At 38.0% G+C, this 24,089-nt stretch overlaps 1 long non-coding RNA gene across 4 annotated transcripts; it reads right to left on the bottom strand.

Annotated features, from left to right (window-relative positions):
• Positions 1–8,570: 8,570 nt before the first annotated feature.
• LOC114305187 (uncharacterized) lies at positions 8,571–13,948 on the bottom strand. Of its 4 annotated transcripts, none has more exons than XR_014332893.1 (6): positions 13,387–13,948; positions 11,625–11,661; positions 11,498–11,542; positions 10,281–10,478; positions 10,141–10,188; positions 8,571–8,899 (listed from the first exon to the last, which is right to left on the bottom strand). It is a non-coding gene; the product is annotated as an uncharacterized LOC114305187 (long non-coding RNA). The 4 variants fall into 4 exon arrangements; XR_014332891.1 differs by lacking the exon at positions 13,387–13,948 and adding an exon at positions 12,634–13,380; XR_014332892.1 differs by having other exon boundaries at positions 11,498–11,661.
• Between the last annotated feature and the right edge of the window lie 10,141 nt (positions 13,949–24,089).

The raw sequence follows: 24,089 nt of genomic DNA, 5'->3' as shown, positions 1-24,089 counted from the left end.
CATTGATTATACGATTCAAGGAGCTGTTGCTGGTACCGTGCCGTAGAAGCAAGGGCACGATCTCGACATTCTTCAATCAGAGTCAAGTCCAAGGCCAACATCATGTCATTTCAGCCCATGTAAAAAACATTCGATTTCAAGGTTGGGAGGCCGATCTCCAGGGGGATGATTTCTTGGGTTCCAAAGCACAAAGCAAATGGCGTTTCCCCTGTGGATCGCCTTGGAGTAGTGCTATAAGCTCACAACACGCTGGGTAACTCTTCGACCCATCTGCCTTTAGCTTTCTCCAGCCTTTTCTTGATGCCGTCCAAAATAACCTTGTTGGTGGCCTCTGCTTGACTATTGCTTTAGGGGTAAGCCGGCGAGGAAAAATAAGGCCAGATACCATAAGTGTTGCACAATTCTCAATACACGCCACAATCAAACTGGGTACCGTTATCTGAAACAAGTGCTCGTGGAATGCCGAATCTTGTTATGATGTTTTTCCATTCAAAACGCTTAACGTCGGAATCTCGAATATGTGTTAATGCCTCCACTTCGACCCATTTTGTGAAATAATCCGTCGCAACAATTAGGAATCGCCTGTTGCCTGGGGCCCATGGTAATGGTCCAAGGATATTAAGCCCCCATTGAGCGAACAACCAATGACTAGTGATAGAATTTAACTCCTCAGTAGGTAGATAAGTTAAGGGGGTAAACTTCTGGCGTTGCTCACATTTCTTGACATAACACTCGGCATCAGTTCGCATGGTCGGCCAATAGTACCCCTACGTTACGGCTCGATGGGCCAAACAACGTCCGCTCTAATAGGCACCACAATTGCCTTCATGTATTTCAGACAAAAGTTCCTCGACTTTATCCGGGTGAACATATTCTAAGTACAGCCCAGAGAGAGATTTTTGTAGAGCTTCCCCTGCGGATTCAAGTAGTATTGGAGGGCCTTGTTTCGCAGTTTGTGTGCTTTTTTCTTATCCATCGGGAGCTGCTCTGAAGATAGGAATGCGGCGATAGGGTCCATCCAACTTGGACATGGTTCGATAATGTTGACCTGAACTGATTCTGAAGAGGCAATGCTCGGCTTAGGGACGAACCCTACTTCGATTGTCCGCTTAATTTCTGAGTTAATGGCAGAGGCTAAGCAAGCCAGGGTGTCTGCATGCATGTTCTGATCCCGGGTTATTTGATTCAGTTCGTGGTGATCAAATTTCGCGAGCAAAGAATTCGCCGTTTTCATATAGGCTGCCATACGGTCATTTTTGGCTGCATATTCCCCTTTCAACTGGTTGATTACTAGCTTTGAGTCACAAAAAACAAGCAAACGCCACGCACCGAGGTGAAGTGCATTTCGTAGGCCGGTTAATAGTGCTTCGTATTCGGCCTCATTGTTCGATGCGTCGAAGCCCAGTTTGACAGCCTGTTCGATTATTGCCCCTTTGGGGGTCATGATTACTACGCCAGCCCCACTGCCATGCTGGTTGGATGACCCATTGCAATACATCTGCCAAACATCGCCAGCATACATTCTCCAGTTGGGCTTAGTTTGCACTTAATTAGACTTAAAGTCGGCAAGGGATCCTGTGAATTCGGCTACAAAGTCGGCAAGCACTTGCCCTTTGATGGAAGTTCTGGGTAGAAACTGGATATCTTACTAGCCGAGTTCAAGAGCCCATTTCGAAACGCACCCTGATGCTTCCGCACTGTGGAGCGCTGACCGGAGGGGATATTCCATTGGTACCCCAATGGTATGCCCCTGAAAGTAGTGCATCAGTTTTCTTGCAGCCATGACGAGAGCAAGGATAAGCTTTTCTAATGGAAGGTAACGTGTTTCAGCGTCAGCCATAGCTTTGCTCACATAGTAAATTGGTCGCTGCTCCCCAAGTTATTCTCTTAATAGTACGACGCTGATCGCCCGGTCAGACATTGCCAGATACAAAATGAGTGGATCGCCTGCCGCAAGTGTTGCCATGAGTGGTACTGATCGGAGATAAGACTTCAAGCCGTCCAAAGTGACCTAGCACTCGAGGGTCCAATCAAATGCTCTGCCTTGCCGAAGTGCGTGAAAGAATTGTCCGTAACGATCTGTGGAATGACTGATAAACCTGTTGAGTGCGGCGGCCATTCCTATCAGCTTCTGAACCTCTTTGACTGACCGAGGGGATCCAAGCTCTAGAATTGCCGTGATTTGCCTCGGATTGGCTTCAATTCTATGGTGGTTAACGATGTAGCCAAGGAATTTGCCGGATCTGATGCCAAATGCACACTTAGAAACGTTCAATTTCATCTTGTACTTTCGAAGGATGCCGAATGTCTCTGACAAATCGGCTAGATGGGAGTGCTTTTCCTTGGATTTGACCACCATATCATCAATGTATACTTCCATGGTACGGCCGAGTTGTTCCTTGAACATGGTAGTCACTAGTCTTTGATAAGTTGCCCCCGCATTCTTCAGCCCAAAAGGCATGACCTTGTAGCAATAGGTTCCTCTTGGGGTGAGGAATGTGGTTTTTTCTTGATCCTCCAGATGCATGGCAATTTGATGATAGCCCTTGTAGGCATCCAAGAAGCTCATGCGTTGATGATGTGCCATTGCACTATGAGTTCGTCTATTCTGGACAGGGGAAAACAGTCCTTGGGACAAGCTTTGTTCAAGTCCGTGAAATCCACACAGACACGCCAAGTGCCATTCTTCTTCTTTACGACCACAGTATTGGATAACCATGTAGGATAGGTTACTTAACGAACCACCCCGGCATCAAGTAACCGATCTACTTCTTCAACAACGGTCGAAGTATGCTCCGCGGCTGACCGCCGACTTCTCCAAATAATTGGCTTACATTCCGGATCAACGTTCAAGCAGTGTTGGGCCACTGATAGATCCACTCCCTACATCTCGTGTGGGGATGCAAATACATCAATATTGCCGAGTAAGAAGGATACTAACTCCTGCCTTTCAACTTTATCTAAGGAAGCGCCGATCATGAAGAACTTGTCAGGACTTTCGTCAATTTTGACCCGATGCAGGGTTTCGGTTGCCTTTTCACTTGGGATCCTCCCAATGTCTTCGAGGCTCTCCTTATCCGATACCTCAATTGAATGCACTTCCAGTTCCCTTGGTCTCTTTGCAGCTAGAAAATAGCATGCCTGCGCTGATTTCTAAGAGCTGCGAAGTTGTTCGATACCGTATTCAGTTGGAAAACGAAGTAGTTGGTGGTAGGTGCTTGGCACAGCTTGCATCATATGTAACCAAGTTTTGCCCGTGATGAGATTATACGGCGAATGAAGCTTGACAACCAGAAATTCTACGTCTACTGATCTAGTGCCGGCCCATACTAGTAGTGCAATTTTGCCCAAAGGATACTCTGGGTTAGCATTGAAGCCGAGTAACGGGTAATCAGCCGGAGACAGGTCCGAATCGGTAAAACCAAGTTTGACGAAAGTTTTGTAATACATTATTTCCGAAGTGCTGCCCTAGTCAACGAGAACATGTTTAATGGTGAAGCTGTTTACGCGTAGCTCGATGATGAGGGGATCAGTGTGGGGGTGGGTCTCTCCAACTAAATCACTGTCATTGAAACTAATCCTTCCAGTGTCGTGGGGCCGTTTCGGTGGCGCCATTGGGCTATAGGGGCTAGACGACAACTGGATTGTATGCACCTCGGGTGGCGCCGACAAGCTGTATATCACATGAATTACACCAAGAGGAGGTGACTCCGGCTGTAGAGCTACTGTATTTGTTGAATTGTTCTTTTGGACATGTTGCATAAGACGGTCGTCTTGCACCAATTCTTCAAGGTGATCTTTTAATGCATAATAACTATCGGTGTCGTGACCGTGGTCTTTATGATACTCACACCGTTTATCCTGTCTTCTCGCATTGGGAGGTCACGCCATCTTGGGCGGCCACTTGAAAAACGAAAGGTGTTGTACTTTCGACAAAATCTTATTGATCGGCTTTGTTAACTCCGTGTATTTCTTGCCTGAGCACCTTGTGCACCTGTTATCCACTTGATACTGTTCATTAGCTCGATGTGAACATTGGTTGTTTGATCGGCGCAAGTCATGCCTTTTGTCTCGTTTAGATCGATTTCCCCGCTCGAGGCTTCTTGATGACACATCGCTAATTGGCTGAACAATTCCCGACGTGGCCGTCTCAATGGCTTTACGTCCGGCCTTGACTCGTAGGGCATTGTCTTCTACTTTGCAGTATTTTTTGACCTTTTTCATTAACGCCTAGACGGTTTTAGGGGGCCGCCTAGTTAGTGAACTGTGGAGGGGGCTATCAGGATGCAATCCCATCTTAAAGGAAATGATGGCCATGGAATCATTGTAAGCATCATCTACCAGATTAAAGCACTCCCAATAACGGGCCGAGTATTCACGAAGAGTTTCTTCCGGCCTAATTTGCATGGCCCGGAGAGAATCGACTTGCTTCAGCTGGACCTCATTAGTGATGAATCTTGCCCTGAATGACTTTTGGAGTTGGTGGAAGCTCTTAATCGATACTGGTTCTAGTTTATAGTACCACCTCACGGCCAGTGGTCCCAGACTGCTTGGAAATATTCGACACATGAGGGCTTCGTCGTCAGCATGGAGCGTCATCGCCTGCTTGTAATGACAAATGTGATCAGTGGGGTCTGATTTTCTGTCATAGAGGGTGAACGACGGTGCCTTGAACTTTTTGGATAGCACAACCCTTGCAATTCGTCGCACGAATGGGTCATGTTTATCTTCCTCATCCGAATCATCGCTTCTCCCTCGTTTATGTCCTGCATATGGACTTCCTTCAGATAAGCTGGATACATCAATGCATCCTTTTGTTTTGGGCTCCAGGGATGATGAGTCTGAATCACTGTCATTATTAGCCTTCTTTCCCGAAGGTCGAACTCGGTCTTGGCATGCGGCTTGTTGGGATTTTGCCACCTCCAAGGCCAAATCCTGGCGCAGACGCTCATTCTCTGCCATCATGTTCTCCAGCCGCTGTTCATTTTTCTTTGTTGGATCCATAATCGTTTGCATTGTCCCACGCATTAAAGTTGAGGGTGAGGTCTGAGCTACTAAATCAAAGTTCAAGGCACGCCGCGCGGCGATATTCTCCGGTTCTAGCGTGTTTCTTGGAGTGAGGTCGTTTCTTGGTGTAGTTTCGTCAACGACTATTGGAGGATTTTCTGTGACGCTCACCATGAATATGCTTGAGTATTCCCACAAACGGCGCCAATTGTGGAGAACTAGGTTTGGAAATACTCTTGGATCCTGAAGGACATCCCTGATCCTCTGATCGCCACCTAAAAAAGGGATTAACACTGCGGTCGAGGGCGCCGGAATTAATACTCCGACAGACAAGTTAGTATAGGTCTCTTGTTTGCTTGAGTTTTAAGTTTCTTGGGTCTGTTCTCACATACCTTTCTTTGGTTGATATTCCTCTATTTATATTCGCTTTTGGGCCCTAGGGTCGGGCCCACTCTTAATCCATCGCGTGATTGCTCATTCGGCCCCTTCTGTCGTTTGCCAATTCCTACTCGGCATTTTGTTCAACTGGTTCTATGGCCAATTAGTCTATTTGGCTTCAGGATCGTATAGAATAGAGCCGAATATAATATATATCCTGACAATCATCAGACGCATTCGGCTTCCCTGCATGCACCGATATTCGGCTCCTACAGTAAGTTATTTATAAAAAAAATTAAATTCATCTGATAATTATAATTATAAAATTTATATTAGGTTTGTTTTCAAAAATAAAAATAAAAAGTTTATTTTTAAAATCATAGTTATCGTTCATTATTTTTTGAAAATAAATATAATAAAATTATATAACTATGATTATTTGATTAATTTGATTTTTTTTAAAAAAATAATCTACAAATAATTTTTAAAATAAATCCATGATAAACCCCACAAAACTCAATGATTCCCTCCAGTGTGAACTGAATACAAACCTAACCCATTAAGAAAAACCAATGAAACCGCAAGATAAATATTGGTTTCACAAACCCCCCACACACCCACACATAAACATTGATGTAGGTGTATTAACTTGGCTTGGCTTCACAAAACCCACACAAGACCACACCCCCACACATACACATTGATGTAGTAGTAGGTCTGTTAAACTTTATTTTATCATTGCAGGTGAGTATTTTAGTTAAATAGTTAAAAAATTATTAAAAAAATTAGAAAATCTATAACCTATATAAAAATATTTCTTTACTTTTTACACATCTTTTCATAAAAAAATTAAAAAGTCATTCCAAACCTACTAGTTTTTTTTTTTTTTACCTTATATTTTAGCTAAAAAATAAAAAAGTTACTAAAATAGCGTGCGTCCCAAACGAGACCTTAATGCTGTGTTTAATTGGGAGATTTGAGAAGAGATTTGAAAAAGGAAAAAAAAAAGATATATAAAACTAGGTAAAATGTACATATATTTTATTCATATTTCACCTATCTTTTCTCTTTTCCTTTCCAAATCTCTTCTTAAATCTCTCAATTAAACACAGTGCAAATCTTATTCTCAAATCTTTATTGATTGATCAACCTGTAGGAAGTCTGTTAACTTGGCTTTACAAACCCACACCCCCACACATGCAAAGACAAACGTTCAGAAGGTTCATTAAAATTTGTGTTCACACGCAATCAAACCAAAGAAATGTAGAAAACATTATTAGATTTCGGTCTATAAATATCCTCCTATATGTTGAGAAGCACAAGCACCACAACACAACACACCAAATACACAATTCAGAGAGAGAGAGAGAGAGAGAGAGAGAGGGAGATGGAAGACAAGGGCAAGGGGAAGATTGGAGAGGGTTCTGGAGCTAAGAAAGGACCAGCTACCGTGATTCCGGCACCAAAGATTACGGTGAAGGAGATGATGTTCAAAACTGCAGTTTCCTTCATTAAGAACAACAATGATAAGAAGAAGGAAAAGAAGATAAGTCCTGTTATTGGTCATGCTGCTGATTCTGCATGATCCAACAATACCCCTTTATACTGTCATTGTGTGATATGTATGAGTAAAAATTATGTAGCCAATCACTTTCTTGATAAGAGATATCCAATGTCAGTATCAGTGGTGGGTTGGTTGGTTTATTTGTCTCTACTGCCTTATGTATCTTTGTTTCCTGTATATGATATAGATCAATGAAAATTGAATGGTTTTCTAAAGCATTCAGTTTGTATCTAAAGCGGTGGTGGTGATGGGCAATTAAGGTGGTGGTGGTTAATGAGTTCATCAGTGGTACAATTGCAAGGTGGTGTTACTCACCATGTGCCGAGCAAGCACCACCTTGTTCACTTACGGGGCCGGCCCTGAGTTATTAGGGGCCTAAGGCGAATTTTTTAAATTGGACCCTTCATGTATCATTACCTTAAAAAAAAAAAAAATTGTTTGGATAAAACAAAAAAGATAAAAATTTATTTCTATTGCATTACAATTTAACAAAATTTAGATAACAAATATACATATATATAATAGTTGAACTTCAATTAGTTGAATCGAATCTTTATTTTTTAGCTTACCAATGCTATAAGAACTAAAATTAATTGGGGGTAAGGATGAGAATTTTCGATACAACTCAAACAATATATAAAATTAGTAAATTAGGGTTGACTATTTTTCAATATGAATCTAACTATGACACGACTCAATAATATGGATTATTAGTTATATATTTTAATGTTCATTAAGGGAAGCCATGATATTTTTTTAATCTTTTATTTAACTCCATCTAACTGAATAAAAAAGTATGTAAAGTAATAATTAAGGCTAATATCTTTTTTTCATTTAAGATATGTATTTTTTTGTTACCTATTTTAGAGTCAATCTAATAAAAAATATATAGTAATAAGGTACAATTTTTTTAATTAGAAAAATGCAATTGAATTAAAATCAAACATTCTATGAATAATTTCATTTAGTAGAAATAAATTTTATAAAATTCAACTTATGGAAAAAAATTTAATCTCTTCATACACTTGCTAAATTATTTTTAACTAAAAGTAAAAGTTTTCACATTAAATATCATTTGGACACAAATCAAAATAACACCACACAACAACATGAAAATAAATGAATTGAACTAATATTAAAGTAATTATGAAATAATATGACATGATACACTCTCCTAATTGGGGACCCTAAATTTTGTTCAAAACTGAGGGCCCGAGGCGACCACTTTAGTGGCCTCACCTCAGGACTGGCCCTGTTCACTTATACCCATCTCCATCACCATTTCTGTCTCACCAAGCCTTGTCGGAAAACTTACTCGCACTACTAAAAAAGTACTTTTTGCGACCGCTACAAGCCGTCACAAATAATAAAAAAACAGTCGCAAAAGACTTTTTGCGACGGCCCATGCGACGGCAAATGAGGGTCGCGAATGTGGGGGTGGCAAATACTTTTTGCGACCGCAAAATAACATTTGTGATTGCCTAACCTACTTTTTGCAACAGCTATTTTGCCGTCGCAACAAAAAAAAAAATTCAAAAACACTTTTAGCGACTTCTTTTTTACCGTCGCAAATAATTATTTTTATAATAAAATCATATATACGTTTATTACAACAAAAAAATCAATTGCAAACACCTAACAATTTTTTTTAATAAAAAATAACAAAATTAACAAATTAATTTAAACTCATAATAGAAATACTAACCTATTCACATATAAGTGTGCAAACAAAATGTAAACTTTCATACATGCAAAAGAAATATCCATCAACCATCCTTAAAATATATTGTGCTAAAAGATTCAAGTCCTCAAAAAAAAAAAAAAAAAAAAAAAGAAAAAAGAAAAAGAAAAAAAAAAGAAGAAAAGAAAAGAAAAGAAAGAGCAACATAATCTCAGTTTGGCTCCCAAACATCAGCCGCTCGATTATATCAACTACTCCCTCAACAAAACCTGCAAAAACATATACACGTGACTTGAAAATTTAATGCAGTTTAACTTGAAATAATAAAAATAAAACTATTTGAAAAGAAATTGTCAACAGAAAAAAAAAGAGGTTCATCCTCTAAATTCTTTTGCTTGGAGTAAATTACAAAAATATAGATGCCAATTCGTAATTTGCACAAATAAATAGACAAGAAAATGGTCACCCAATCCAATCAGATTAATGAATAAACCAAAGAATTTGAAAAATGAGCATGATTAACATAATCTTTGTCCTAGCATAGATTAATACCAAAACAACAAGAAGAAATTTGACTTCACTATTTAGAAGTTCACATCAAGTTCCTGACTTCACTATGTAATTCAAGAATTAGCAATGAAGAATTTTGGAAAACTTTTATCAAAAGAGTTGCCCATGTGTCGGAAATAATAAGCACCATCAATGCAACTAACAATCTGCCATAGGAAGGTTATGATTTATGTATATTTCTTAATTTAGAAAAAAAGAAGCCCATAGGTCCAACATTCCACTAATTCCGATGAAATCACTTTTGAGCTCATAATAGAAAGAAACTGTAATTTATTTAAGCCGAGATCTTTGATTTCTCTATATTTGTAGTTGCCATTGTGTTGGACTTCAATCTTAAGCCTTTGATGGCAGTTCATTATTGGCACTAATGACTGACGTGTTAGTTCTAATTTTCAGCATGTGGGAGCCTTTGCTTACAATAATTATATGAAAGCCCACATCATCCAACATAACTATAATGACCAACACTAACATGCTTCTTTCTAACTCACTTCATCTGAAGCGAATGGTGACAATTTCAACCATGTGTGTGTGTTAGAGAGAATTCAAAGCCATCATCCACTGGTATTTTTCAAAGGCTTGCAACTTTGAAGTAAATATTCAACAACAATTCAACTATCAATAGCAAAGCCTGTTCATCATAAATTTCTACCATTTAATTAAACTAAGCTTTCAAGATCCAAATACATATGGAACAGCCAATCAATTTGACTAAATTCATAAATACTTGGTGGATAGTTTTTTTTTAATTTTATTTATTCTTCTGGGAAAAAGAATTGATCAACAGCAAAGGGCTTAGGGTATTTGCATTAAACTAAGGGAAGATTACCAGCAAGCTCTAAGGACCCCACTCCATATATAAACAAACATTCATTAAAAGCAGAGAAATAGGTTAGTATAATGTGTCAATAATTTCCTTTTGAAGAGCAGAGTGGCATACCTATTCATTTTCTTTTGAAGCTTGTTGCCCACTAGATGCATTTGACACCTACAATATGTTAGTATAATGTGTTAATAATTTCCATATGTATATATACAAATTGATAAAACGTAAAATTCATCAATTTGTAAGTATTGTACCTCTCTCAAGCTCGTACTCCCAGATGCATATGCAAATTCGTAAAATTCGTCAATTTAACATAATTCTGCAGTAGTAACCAAACCATGTATTCATTCACGAGTGCTAGCTCTATCTTCTCCAAGATGCATATGCAAATTCTACAAAGATGCTTTTAAGATCTCTCTCTCTCTCTCAACTGCTTCTGTAAGATTTTATACCTGTGACATTGCTGCAGTTAATCTATGAGAAGCTACCAGCTGACATTTCAAGCCGCAATGTGTTATTGCTCGACCCAGTTTTGGCTTCAAGTAAAATAAATTCCAAACATATTGTAATTCTTCCAAATATGTTTTCATAATACATATCCAGTGTCTAAAAATTCTTCATTATTAGGAAATTCTGCAATCAAAGCTACTTCTTTGCTGCTGAGCAAGGGTGTAGCAGAATCCAACATAATCTTCCTTAATCTCATAGCAGTGAGTGATTTTGATGTTTAATTGTTTTCTCTCCAGACATTTTTAAGTTCCACAGAATTATTAATAGTTTATATTTCATTTTTCAAAATTTTGAAATTACGACGCAGGCTCCTGAAGGAAGATATGCTGTTTGTAAGAAATTCCCAAAGCTAAAAATTGTGACATGGGAGATTGACATGTCGCTGAACAAGGATTCACATGTGATCCTAGGCATGGAGGAGTTTGAAGATCGCTACTTTAGTACAGATAACAATGTTAATCAAGCCCTTGACAAAACACCCTAGCAAGTGTTTTGTCATGTTTTGTTACGTGACAAAATAACACCTATTCCTATTAAGTCAAAATTCCCAAATCAAATCACTAATAAATAGAAGGTTCATAACATAAATTTAGAAAATACAAAACTAAGGCCTGGTTACACTAAAAGCTGTGTTACTGAATTAAAGAACAGAGATCTTTATTTTCACACATTAATGATAAATAGAAGTGTATTTCATGAGCCCAATGGAATAATGTGGGAACAGAAGCAGACAGTAACAATGATAACAACAAAAGAAAACTATAGACAATTCTATGCTTTCGTGTTCACCTAAAGGAGTTTTTGTACTTAGAACTTGGCAAGAGAAACCCCATAAAGCACAATCAAAAACCAAGTACAGTACCAACACTAACATAAATATATTAATTCAAAGCAAATCAATAAAAATTTGATGTGTATAATATGGGGAATAAAAATACTAAAAGTCTACATTGCACGATACGATTGACGTTGAGCTGAGAATATTGCATTCATGATTGCAACATATCTGTGAGGAAGAAAACATGTAAGAGCAAAACATCATCAAGAAGAAACTGTAGTTATTGCAGAAAGATGAGCATAAAACATACTGTCCAGTCCATCAGTGGATCCATGCAAACACTATATCTGCCATCATATCAGAAACTTCATTAGAGAATATATTCGAGGTAACAGAGAGCCAATAATGAATACAGTGTTGCAACATCTACAAAAATAACACATTCAAAGAGACATGAATCAATCAAATCTTACCTATATAGCTATATGCATTGGGGCTACTGTTGCCATGGTTAAATTTTCTCATCCAATATAAACATGCTATATTTCCCCGATATAGTCATGAAATCAATATGCGGAAATTTTCCTATCAAAACTTTCAAACATAGAGGCTTGGATTGAAAAAGATTGTTGTATGATACACACAAACACAATAAGTGGCTGTTCTTCACCACATAAGAAATTTGTTGAGAGCAATAACATACTTGAGACTGACAATTATTCGTTAGGGGTACAAAAAACGTTTTCTAACTAGATTCATCCCCACGCTTATATTTCATATTACAAAAATATGAGTAATTCACTCCGTATTCTCATAGATCGGGTAGAATTTGACAGGCACAGGGCAGTCAGAGAACTCAATCAAACATGGCAAATTATAAATAACTGCATGATTAGAGTCCATGTTAGGGAAAGGGGGGAAAAAAAAGTCAGGAAAATATATACAGTGCCAGGATATCACCACAAGGTCCAAATGGAAGCATATCACAATATGTTAATTCCCAACAAAACATGAGTAGACATTGATGAACACATATATATCATTTTTCGACCGAATGAAGTCAAAATCAAATATTCTTAAGAATAATTTCATCCAATAGATATTAATTTCATTAAATTTAACATGATTTTTTTTTCTTCTTCATAAACTTGATGTTTTTAGTTAATGGTAAAAAAATTTAACTCTGCAAGTGTATTAATTTCATTAAATTTGTCTGTAGCAAACTTGTGGAAGCTGTATGCACATAAGCTTGCAACAGAAGACTTGACTAAATGAGCTAAATTAATGTTTAACTAGAACCATAGCTGTTTCTACTTTACCTCTTCTGATATTTGAAACCTTTGGTATGCAATCAATCATTTCCAGTATCAGCATCAGGGATGTAACTTCCCTTCTATTGAATGTATGGACACTTTTTCTTATTTTTCCATTTAAGGTGGATGAGATTAATGTGCTTCCTATCTTCTACATTTGACAGTTGCTTTACTCTATAGTAGAGAAATAAATCCCAGTTCAGTTGTGGATTATGTCCATGATGGACTTATAAGATGACACAGGACACCACAATTGTGGAGGTGCCTTTTGGTTTGGAGCCCAAACAGACAAACCTGAGAGGCTGGCTGTTGGCTGGTGTAACTCAAACACCAATTCAAGAATACATTCTATCACAGCATTTTCAAATGCAAAAAAAGCACAAGGTAAGGTGTTTCACCCTCATAAGGCAGAGGCCGCACAAAATAAGCAATTAGTTCTAGATCACAAAATAATAAAATAATATTTTAGAAATTCCTAAAATCATTGTATGATGGCAAAATTGGAGTGATATCATTTTGATGACTGAAGATAATCAAACATATCCATCAAACATAATTCTTCATCAATAATCAAACATTTTGGAGCCATTTTTTTGATCAAATTTGAATCTGATGAACAAATTGATGAACAATTGGAGATGCACAACCAATAGAGACAAAACTGAAAAAATTATTGAGCATTATGAGAAATCCTAATGAATCTAACCTTTGAGAGAAACAAAGAACTCCGAATCTGATTGCCTGTAGTTGGAAACTAACCTGCTCAATATGTCCTTGAGGAAAATAGAACACGCGTTCGCCTTCACGAGGCACTGTCACGAGCGGACTAGCACAAGCGCGCCATAGCTCCGTGCAAAGCACTGTTACAGATTCTTCTTGAGACAGATTCCATTACAGAGAAGTACATAATTCGGATCATTACAGAGAGAGTGGAATCGATGAAGATATGTTTAGGCTTACCGATTATGAAATCTTCAACAGTTGTGGACTTGAGAGAGTTGAATCGATCGACAGATTTGAGCGAGAGAGGTAGTGAGATTCGAACGAGAGTCGAGCGAGAGACAGATTTTGAGAGGGAGAGAAAGAGAGTTCATATTTGGGAAATAAGAAAAAAAGCGGATTGAGAGGGAGGGAGAGAGAGTCAAGTTTTACTGATTTGGTTTTTTCTTTTTTTAAAGTTAAGAACGATTGGGTCAGGAACTGTGATTGTAAAATGAGAACAAATGAGGTTGTAACGTGAGATTTTGAGGTCAAAAATTATTTTTTGCGACGGTTAAGTAATTAGTTGCAAAAAAATAGACGCAAAAAGTCAAATTTCTAATAGCGTCCTTGGTCCATGATAGACTTGTCACACATGGTTTTACTTAGCCATCCAAATTTAATTAATATACTGCAAAAGTCCCTCGACTCATTGGTAATTAGTCTTGAATTTGATATTTTAACACTGTGTCTTGAATTTGATATTTTAACACTGTGTTGGAGAGTCTTGGGACGTGTAACGTGTTGCATATACCCCGTGTTAGACTTATCTCATATGGTATTTATAAATCACTCAAATTTGACATTTTAGAGACCCCTCCAAATTACTAGACTGCTTGAGCTTGATTAATATATTTTAACTGCCTGATTTCCCATACCTCTACCTACAAGAGGCGGGATAATATCGTCCTATTTTAAATGAATCATAGTTATTAAATCATATGAAAACAAATTTCTATGCAATATGAAAATTCTGTTTTTATTATTTAATTACTTGAAGTTGTACAGTCCAGTTACTATTGAGAAATTATGTTAATAAACTATGGTGTCATTGTCTTGAAATTCATTGCTGATGACAGTCTACTGGATTTAATTCAGTCACCAATCTAACATTTCTTATGATATGGGTATGTTAGAGGTTTGAATGTGCATTTTTAAAGGGTGCATATAATATATTCATAATTTTTCTTGATATAAAATTTCATAATATAAATTACCAAATTTCATAATTCTTTTCACCACAAAAGTTTTAACTTTTCTTACTACAAAATGTTATACTATAACAAAAATCAGAAAGTATCATAATTTCACCACTCGTAACTATAGGTTACACATGATGAATTCAGTATTTATAACTTTACCACAACATGACATTACACTCCACAAACATTTATAATTTTAATCACCAAAAATCATAATTTTCTAACAATTTATACTTTTTTAGGGATGCATGCTATAAACTTCTCAGTAAATTATTCATGGTATGTCAAATAATTTGGATCTAATTGTACATGATTTTTGGATAAGATTGTTAATTGTTGAGAGCAAATAATCATTTTTTTCTCAGCAAAAAAACTTTTATTTTTTATTTTTTGATCAATAAAAAGAAACCTTTATTGAATAAGAATCAAGGTAGAACCTTATATCCAACATCAATACAAAAGGAAATAAAAGAAATCATGCTATGAACATCAAGATAAAAATCAAAGATGTCAACTAAGTTGGTACCAATGATACTGAAAAATCATCTGCGGCACAATTTCAATGGTTAAAGAGAATTAAACCAAGACAAAGAACAACTGCAGCACAATTCCAATCAGTCAAAAAGCACTATACACGGCACACTGACCACATGACAGCACAAGGGATTGCTTTCCACATCTTCTCATGGACTTGCTTGAACTTAAAACTGTGAAAAAAAAAAAAAAAAAAAAAAAAAAAAAAAAAAGAAACATTACGGATACATCAATAAAAGGCGGGATTAAAGTAAAAATGGCATCATCCCTAGATAACGCATTCCAATTCACACCCCATATTTAGTTAATCATGTGTACGGATTTGGTTACAGCAAGAGAAAACAACCAATGCCAAGAGCTTAATTAATCCAATACCCAATATGGATGACAGAATGTGAATGTAAAGTGAGAGAGAGGGACGGAGAGAGAGAGTCTATCTAGAGACAGAATTAAAAGTTTGTTTGTGCTTCAAAAGGGGTTGAAAGTGTTTTGGCTTTACATGGAGTAGGGCACCAACCAACCTTTTTCTTTTCATATTCCTAAACAAAAGCTTTTGCTGCCTCTTTGTTTCTTGCATGACTCGTCACTTGATCCACAGTAAGTCTAAGAACACATAAGGCGAACACAAAAATTAATACAGAATTGATAAGAATGAAAGTGATATTTTAGAGATATATATCCCCAACGAATCTTATAAAATTATGTATTTCATTTTTGTGTTCGTAATTGAACTATTTGATACAGGGCCACAGTATAACTATAGATATATACACAAAACCCAACAAAAAAGAAAAAAAGAATGTAGTACACATATTTTAGGGTTGATCAAAAGGTTTGAGCTATAGGCCATATAATCCTCTTATCTTCCAACATTTTCTCATGAAATTCTATACAGCATGATTGGATACACCATAATTGTTTTGTCCACCTTTTTTGAGGAAGATCTTACCTTTGACTCTTGAAGGTTGAAGAAGTTATCACAACAACATCAACATCTTCTCCCAGAACAGAGCATTCGTCATCACTGCTGCCTCTGTCTGTTACAGCTTCTTCATCACAGATCTGTACGCCTAGTATTCCAATGACATGCTACAATGGAATTGGTTGTGGTGGTTAGTTAGTTTGTTATACAGTAAGTTAGTGAGTTAGTTAGTTTGTTGAGAATTAGTTTTGCAAATTAGTTTAGCTTAGATGTTTTGTATAGTTTAGATATTTTGTGTTCAGTATAAAACTACATGTAAGCTACAGATCTGTTTCAATAAAAATGTATTTCATGATTCTTATTATGGTATCAGAGCAGTAAGCTCTCGTGAGCAAGATCCACAGCCTTTCAATGGTAGATGCTTCGTTACCTTCAAATCTCAGTTTACTAATTTCGAATTTCAATTCTCTCATCACAGTGAAGCTCGAGGCAAACAATTTTCTCATATGGAAATAGCAGACAACAAATGTGCTTAGAGCGTCTGGATTTCTTGATCATGTAAATGGATCTCATCCATGTCCATCTCCAGAAATCATTGATGCTTCTGGAAAAACTATTCCAAATCCGAGTTATGCAAAATGGCAATTGATCAATGCTCATCTGCTCACTTGTCTAACAACAACTCTATCTTCATCCATTTATTCCTCTGTTCTTCACCTGACTCACAGTGATCAGGTCTGGCAATTCTTAGAGAAGCAATTTACTTTAGTTTCACGTTCTCATATCCATCAACTAAAAACCAAACTTCAAACACTCCGTAAGAAGTCAGTTTCAATGGAGGTGTATCTATCACAAATCAAAGATCTCGCAGCTCAGCTGGCTTTGGCTTCTGCAAAATTGATGATGAAGATTTGGTATTTCTCACCTTGAATGGTTTACCAGAGGAATATGATGCTTTCAAAACCTCTATTCGTACTCGATCTGAACCTGTCAAAATGGAACATTTGTGTTCTTTGTTATGTTCAGAATCCATTCACATTGAACAAAAACTTAAACAGTCTACTGGCACTGACCTTACTGTTGCCTACTCTGCCTCACGAGGATCTTCATCTTCTTCTTAGACTAGCTATGATTCTTCACATGCTTTCAATCGAGGTTTTCACTCTGCAAGAGGTAGTAGTCCATATCGTGGTTCTAGAGGAGGTAGACATACTAATTTTCGAGGAGGCAGATTCAATAATAGGTATCATACTAATAGATCCAGAGGCAATTTTTCTTCTAACTCTCGATGTCAGATTTGTGGAGGTCTGAGTCATAATGCTTTTGACTGTTGGCACCAACTGGATCCTAATTTTCAACCTTTCACTGGCAACAACTCATTTCAACCTTTCACTGGCAACAACTCATCTCAGTCCTCTATGTCTTCATTAAAAGCCTATACTGCTTCAGTATCTCAGAATTCTGCTGATCTTCCATACCTCCTTGGTATGTTGATTCTGCTGCCACCAATCATCTGACAAATGACTTGACTAATTTTCAACAATTTCAGCCTTATCCAGGCCAAGAGCAGGTTCAAATTGGTAATGGTTCTTCCTTACAAATCAGTCATATTGGCAAAGGTATCTTGCTTACACCACATCATTCTTTTAAGCTCTCCAATCTTCTTCATGTTCCTGCCATTTCTTCAAATATTTTATCTGTGCATCAACTTACCAAAGACCACAATTATCTTGTTATTTTTGATGCTAACACTTTTGTCATTCAGGACAAATGCATGAACAAGATTCTGCATAGGGGTGTTAATATCAATGGTCTCTACCAGTTCCTTCCATCATCTCAACAATCCTCTTCTCCTCAAGTTTTTCAATCTAGTACTACAGCTCCTGTGTCTGATAGCACTACAGCTTCTGTGTCTGATATGCTTTGGCATCAAAGATTAGGCCATCCATCTTCTTTAAAGCTTCAGCATCTGGCTGGTGTCTTACCAAATAAACTGTCTTTGAATAAGGCCTTGTCTTGCCTTGATTATAGTGTGTCTAAATCTCATAGACTTCCTTTCACTTTGTCTAATGCTTCTGTCAATTGTCCTTTTGCTTTAGTTCATAGTGATGTATGCGGACCTTTTACAGTGGATAATGCCCCATTTCGTTTCTATGTTTTGTTTGTAGATGATTACAGTAGATTTACTTGGGTGTATCCTTTGAATTACAAGAGTGAGGTGTATGTTGCTTCTATTCAAAGCATATATTGCTACTCAGTTTCAGACTTCTCTTAAAATACTTAGGACTGATTGTGGTACTGAATTTGTGAATAAAAGAGTTGATGCTTTGTTGTCTCCTCATGGCATTGTTCATCAAAGTAGTTGTCCATATACTCAGGCTCAAAATGGCATAGCTGAATGTAAACATAGACATCTTATTGAAACTGCTATCACATTGCTTCATCACTCCTCTGTGCCAATCAATTTTTGGTTTGATGCTATTGCCACAGCTACATTTCTCATTAACAGAATGCCTTCTAGTATTTTACATCACAAGACTCCTTTTGAAATGTTGTTTCATATCATACCTGACTTTTCTCTTTTTAAGGTGTTTGGTTGCCAATGCTTCCCTTGGTTAAAGCCTTATGCTCCTCACAAATTAGCATCAAAATCTGTCTCTTGTGTTTTTCTAGGCTATCATCTTACTATTAAAGGTTATAGATGTCTTGACCCTCTCTCTGAAAAAATCTACATTTCTAGGAATGTCATCTTTAACGAATCATGTTTTCCTTTCTCTCAGCAGCATCCCTCAGGATGTTCTCATTCATCTTCAGATTTATCTGCTCTTACTTCATTTTTCTGGCCTTCTTCCCTTAGTTCTACCTCTGTGCCCTCATCTGTGAATTCTACTAATTCTCAGTTTTCTTCACTGTCTGTTCCATCTAATGCTACTTCTGAGCCTTCTTCTTCTTTTTTTCCTACTCCTACTCCTATTGCTCAGCCTATTCCTCCTACTCCTACTCCTATTGCTCAACCTATTCCTATTACTTCTATTACTATTGATTTACCTCCTCCTTCTCTTCCTTCCTCTGTATCTAACACACATCCCATGATTACTCGCTCTAAACATAAATTTCCTCACTATTTTTCTGCTCCAGTTTCTCTTCTTGAAATTGAACCTACCTCTGTTCAAGCTGCTCTTAATTCTCCTGTGTGGTTTCAAGCCATGCAGGAAGAATATCAAGCTCTTCAACAACAGGGCACTTGGGACCTTGTTGCCCTTCCTTCTCATAAGATAGCCATTGGATGCAAATGGGTTTTTCACATTAAAAGGGATTCCAATGGCACAATTGCTCGTTATAAAGCTCGCTTGGTGGCAAAGGGGTTTTTGTAACAAGAAGGAATTGATTTTCATGAGACCTTTAGTCCCGTGGCTAAACAACCCGCAATTCGCATTTTCTTAAGCATTGCTCTTCAGCTTCAGTGGTCAATCAAGCAGCTTGACATTTCAAATGCATTCCTTCATGGTACTCTTCAAGAAGAAGTCTATATGCTGCAGCCTCCAGAGTTTGTGCAATCTTCCACTCATGTCTGCAAGCTTAAGAAGGCTTTGTATGGGCTCAAGTAAGCTCCTAGGGCTTGGTACTCCACCTTTTCTTCCTTCTTGCTCTCTTAGGGATTTATTAATAGTCTGTCTGACACTTCTCTTTTCATCAGAAAAACTTTTGCTAGTCTCACCTTGCTTTTGGTCTATGTTGATGATATCTTGCTAACTGGTAATGACTCTGCACTCATTGCTTATCTTCTTCAGCAAATGCACAAGGCTTTTTCAATGAAAGAACCTGGTTCTCTGTCTTATTTTCTGGGCATTTCTGTTCAGTCTTCTGCTGAGCATGGTTACTTCTTATCTCAAGCCAAGTATGCTGCTGCCTTATTGCACAAAGCAGGTTTGGAGGACTGTAAACCATGTTCTTCTCCTATGGTTGTTAAGGCTACATGTTCTGCAACTGATTCTCTGCCATTTAATCAACCTTCCCTATATAGAAGTTTAGTAGGTGGTATGCAATATTTGACTATCACAAGACCTGATCTTTCCTATGCTGTCAATCAGGCTTGTCAGTTTATGCATCTTCCTACTAATGCACATTTTCAAGCAGTTAAGAGACTTCTTCGATATGTCAAAGGGACTTTGTCTTATGCTCTCTCTTTCACACCTAGTTCTTTTGATCTTTCAGCCTTCTTAGACTTTAATTGGGCTAGTGATCATTTTGATCGCAAATCAACCTCTGGCTATTTTGTCTATCTTGGATCCAACTTGATTTCTTGGTCAGCTAAAAAGCAAGCCACTGTCTCAAGATCATCCACTGAAGCTGAATATAGAGCTTTAGCTCATGCCACAGCTGAGCTCACTTGGATTCAGCAGTTGCTTAAAGACTTCTGTGTTTCTTTTTCTACTACTCCCGTTATCTGGTGTGATAGTCTATCTATAATGGATTTAGCTTCCAATCCTGTTTTCTATTCTCGGTCAAAACATATAGAAATCGATTGCCATTTTATTCGGGAAAAAGTGGTTGCCAAACAGATTGAACTTAAATATATTTCTACAATTGATCAGGTGGCTGATATTTTCACTAAGCCTCTTTCTCCTTCCTGATTTCATTATCTTTGTGACAAGCTGTTAGTGTTTCCTTGCCCTATCAGCTTGAGGGGGGCTGAAGAAGTTATCACAGTAACATCAACATCTTCTCCCTGAACAGAGCATTCGTCATCACTGCTGCCTCTGTCTGTTACAGCTTCTTCATCACAGATTTGTAAGCCTAGTATCCCAATGACATGCTATAATGGAATTGGTTGTGGTGGTTAGTTAGTTTGTTATACAGTAAGTTAGTGTAGACGTCCCCGAACGCCCCGGGAGGATGATCTCGTTCTATTCATTTGGGCTCACTACAGTTCAGACTCAAATTGTCACGGTTCTTAATCTGATCTTGCGAAGTGCAATGCAAGACTGAAAAATCACCAAAGAGTCCAAATCCGACAAATCGTTTTTGCAAATAGATTTTTTTTTTAAAGAAGTGCCAAACATGGACTGCTTTGCCAGATACAGAGTCGCCAGCTACATATTCTATTTTTGGGAAATTTAGGAAACCCTGACTCGTTGCCTAAGGCCACGTGTCCGTCATCACCAAAGTTGCCTCGGCTCGGAAACTTGGGTACGATTGGGGAAGGTCAGTTATAAGCACCCCCGCTCGCCCGATCAAAGATTGGCCTCTATTAACCATGATATCGAGTTTTGAAAACATTATGTGCTCTTATTCCGGTTATTAACCTAGAATTACTATGTGATGCACATAACATACAAGTATAGACTAGATTGCCTAAGTTGGAACAAAGCATCGCACATCCGTTTGTTTTGAAAATGGATTGAATTTTGCTACTCCCAAGTAGGCTAAAACACGGGTTTCGACGAATTATTCCAACTCAAGCAACCCGACCATCACCCGCAGGCATTCAGGCAGTTATATCACATAAGCAAATAGCCTCATAGTAAGCATGCTATCATGGCAGTCACTCACACACATGCAAGGATGCTAAAGCATAAAAGCTTACCTAGTACTCCGAGCCAAAACAAAAGCTAGTTAGTAATCAAATGTATGATCCTAGCTCATGTTAAGATGGCTAATGCAACGCATGCAAAATGCAACTAGAAATAGGCTCGACTATTCTAAGATGGCATACGAAATGCAACATATAGCATGTATTCAACTTTGGAATGGAAAATATAATGCAGTTAGTATGATGCACCGAGCCCGGTGCATGCAACACAGATGAATGATGCAAACATGCGAGCATAAGGATGCTAATTGAAATATGCCCTAGTACTAACCATCAAAAGCAAGTAAGTAAAAGGGAGAAAGAAGTGGAGGTTAGAAGACATGCATCACACATATACACGCTTATTACATAATTCGCCCTCTCTCGGAGGGACCGAAAGAATAATACAAATTAATTAACTAACAAGCTAATTAAATATTACACAACCACTTAACTAAATAAACAAAATTAATTAAGTTAAGAAAGCAATAAAACAGCCTCGGGAAGAGGGTCAAATGCACACATGCTCGGCTTCGCTCGGAAATCCAACGCCATGCTCATGTTGTCTCTGTTTACATTGCTTTATGCCTCTGAAAATTGCAAAAGTCCCAAGGTTGGTTCTGGAACACTCCCTGAACACCGTGGGATGTCACCGACCAAGAGGTAACATCACCGGCCATGGAAAACTGGTCATCGATCGAAAGTATGGCTCTCGGCCAAAAATATGTAGTCGGCCGGCACTTAATGTGGTCGGTCGGCTATCCAATCCTACAGAATCCTGTTTGACAGCAGCAGAGGACAAACAGAGCATGACAAAGCATTTACGATGCAATATTTGCACAACCAACCTCCCTATCATGTTATGAACTCAAGGAATGATGGTCCTCGACCCTTGGGCCACTAATCACGCATTTTGATCCATGATGGCCCAAGAGGCCAAGTGTGCATTTCAATGTCAAATGTAATGCACACAAACACATAAGGCCCCCAATCTCTATCATGATTGATCAAGAGGGATGGGATGCATGCAATGATATGCAACCCAAGCATGCAAACTAAGCATGCAATACGAGCATGTGAACAAGTATGAAAACATGCAAGCATGTAACAAGTATGCAAGCTAACAAGCATGCAAAGTGCAACTTAAACATGCAAGTATGCAAGACATATAACAACATGTTAAGCAACTTAATCAAAGATGCATGCCAAATGCGATATCACTTAAACATGCAACAACATATTAATAAGCCAAGTATGTAACAACATGCAAGGCGAGCATGCAAGAACATGCAAAGGATGGACTTACACCAAGATGGACAGCTCTCTAATAGGTCCAAAACAGTGGCCATATGAGATGAGAACAAGGCCTAAGATTCATGCAAACATGCGCAATGCAAGGGCTCCAAGCCTAAGGCACAAAATGCAACTCTCCAAGAGCAATGCATGGATGAAACATGACATACAATGGCATACATTCCAGCTCTGAAATGGCATACTAAATGATCCCAAAATTACTCCGAAGCATGCAAACACTCATGATATGCATGGTAGGGGCCTCAAAACCCGAGACTAGCCTAAGCATTTACACTATAGCTATACAAAGCATGAGTGATATGGCCATGGCAGCCCAAAACAGTCCTAGGATAGCCCAAAATAAGCATAAAATCATGTTAGAGTAAAGCCAAAATATGCCAGGATGATGAGTCAAAACATCATACACATGAGGCTACTAAACAAGATTTGTTCTACACCTATATGAAGCATGCAAAGGATGACCAAACCAACTATGGATAGGGTCATGATATGGCAAAACATTACCAAAAACATGCTGAAATGTAAATCAAACAAGCTAACAAGACATGACAAAGCATGAAGCATGTGAAGCTAGTTTAGGGGATTTACACTACAAGTGTATGAAGCATTCAAGGGGTCACTAAACCAGCCCAAAACAGATTCATGACATGCCAAAATATGACCAAATACCCACTGAAATGTATCCAATACATTCAAGACTGAGGTGCTACTTTGAAAAGCTATAAGGGGGGTTGCTCTACATATGCAAGAGGCAAGCCTTAAATGACAAAAACAGCTCTGGAAAGAGTTCAATCAGCCCCTAAAATTCACTGAAAAAGGCCTGAACTGAGCTCAAGAAGTGTGCAAATATGGGCTCCTTTGTAAGGCCAAAAATGTAAGTAAACAAGACAATACGGAGAGGGGATGGCCCTCTCCTTCTTAGGACCTCAAAACACCAGTGGTGAGAGGGCCAATACAAGGTGGTCCCGAAGCTCACAAAAAAGGCACAAAAATGAGGCCAAACAAGGCTTTAGAGGGGGTAAACAACCCCAAACACAAAAGTAATCTTAAACAAACTTCAAAAGGAGCTCAAAATAATACTTTTTTCAGTTTATGACAAAGCTCGAAAATGCTTATAAGTATGGCTAAAAGACGAAGCAAAATAAAGACCAAAAGAGGG

The sequence above is a fragment of the Camellia sinensis genome, chromosome 6 (assembly GCF_055761805.1).
Source record: "Camellia sinensis isolate YWXY chromosome 6, ASM5576180v1, whole genome shotgun sequence".
Taxonomy (NCBI): domain Eukaryota; kingdom Viridiplantae; phylum Streptophyta; class Magnoliopsida; order Ericales; family Theaceae; genus Camellia; species Camellia sinensis.
The sequence above is the reverse complement of the archived record's forward strand: the minus strand, read 5'-3'. Positions and strand labels throughout refer to the sequence as shown.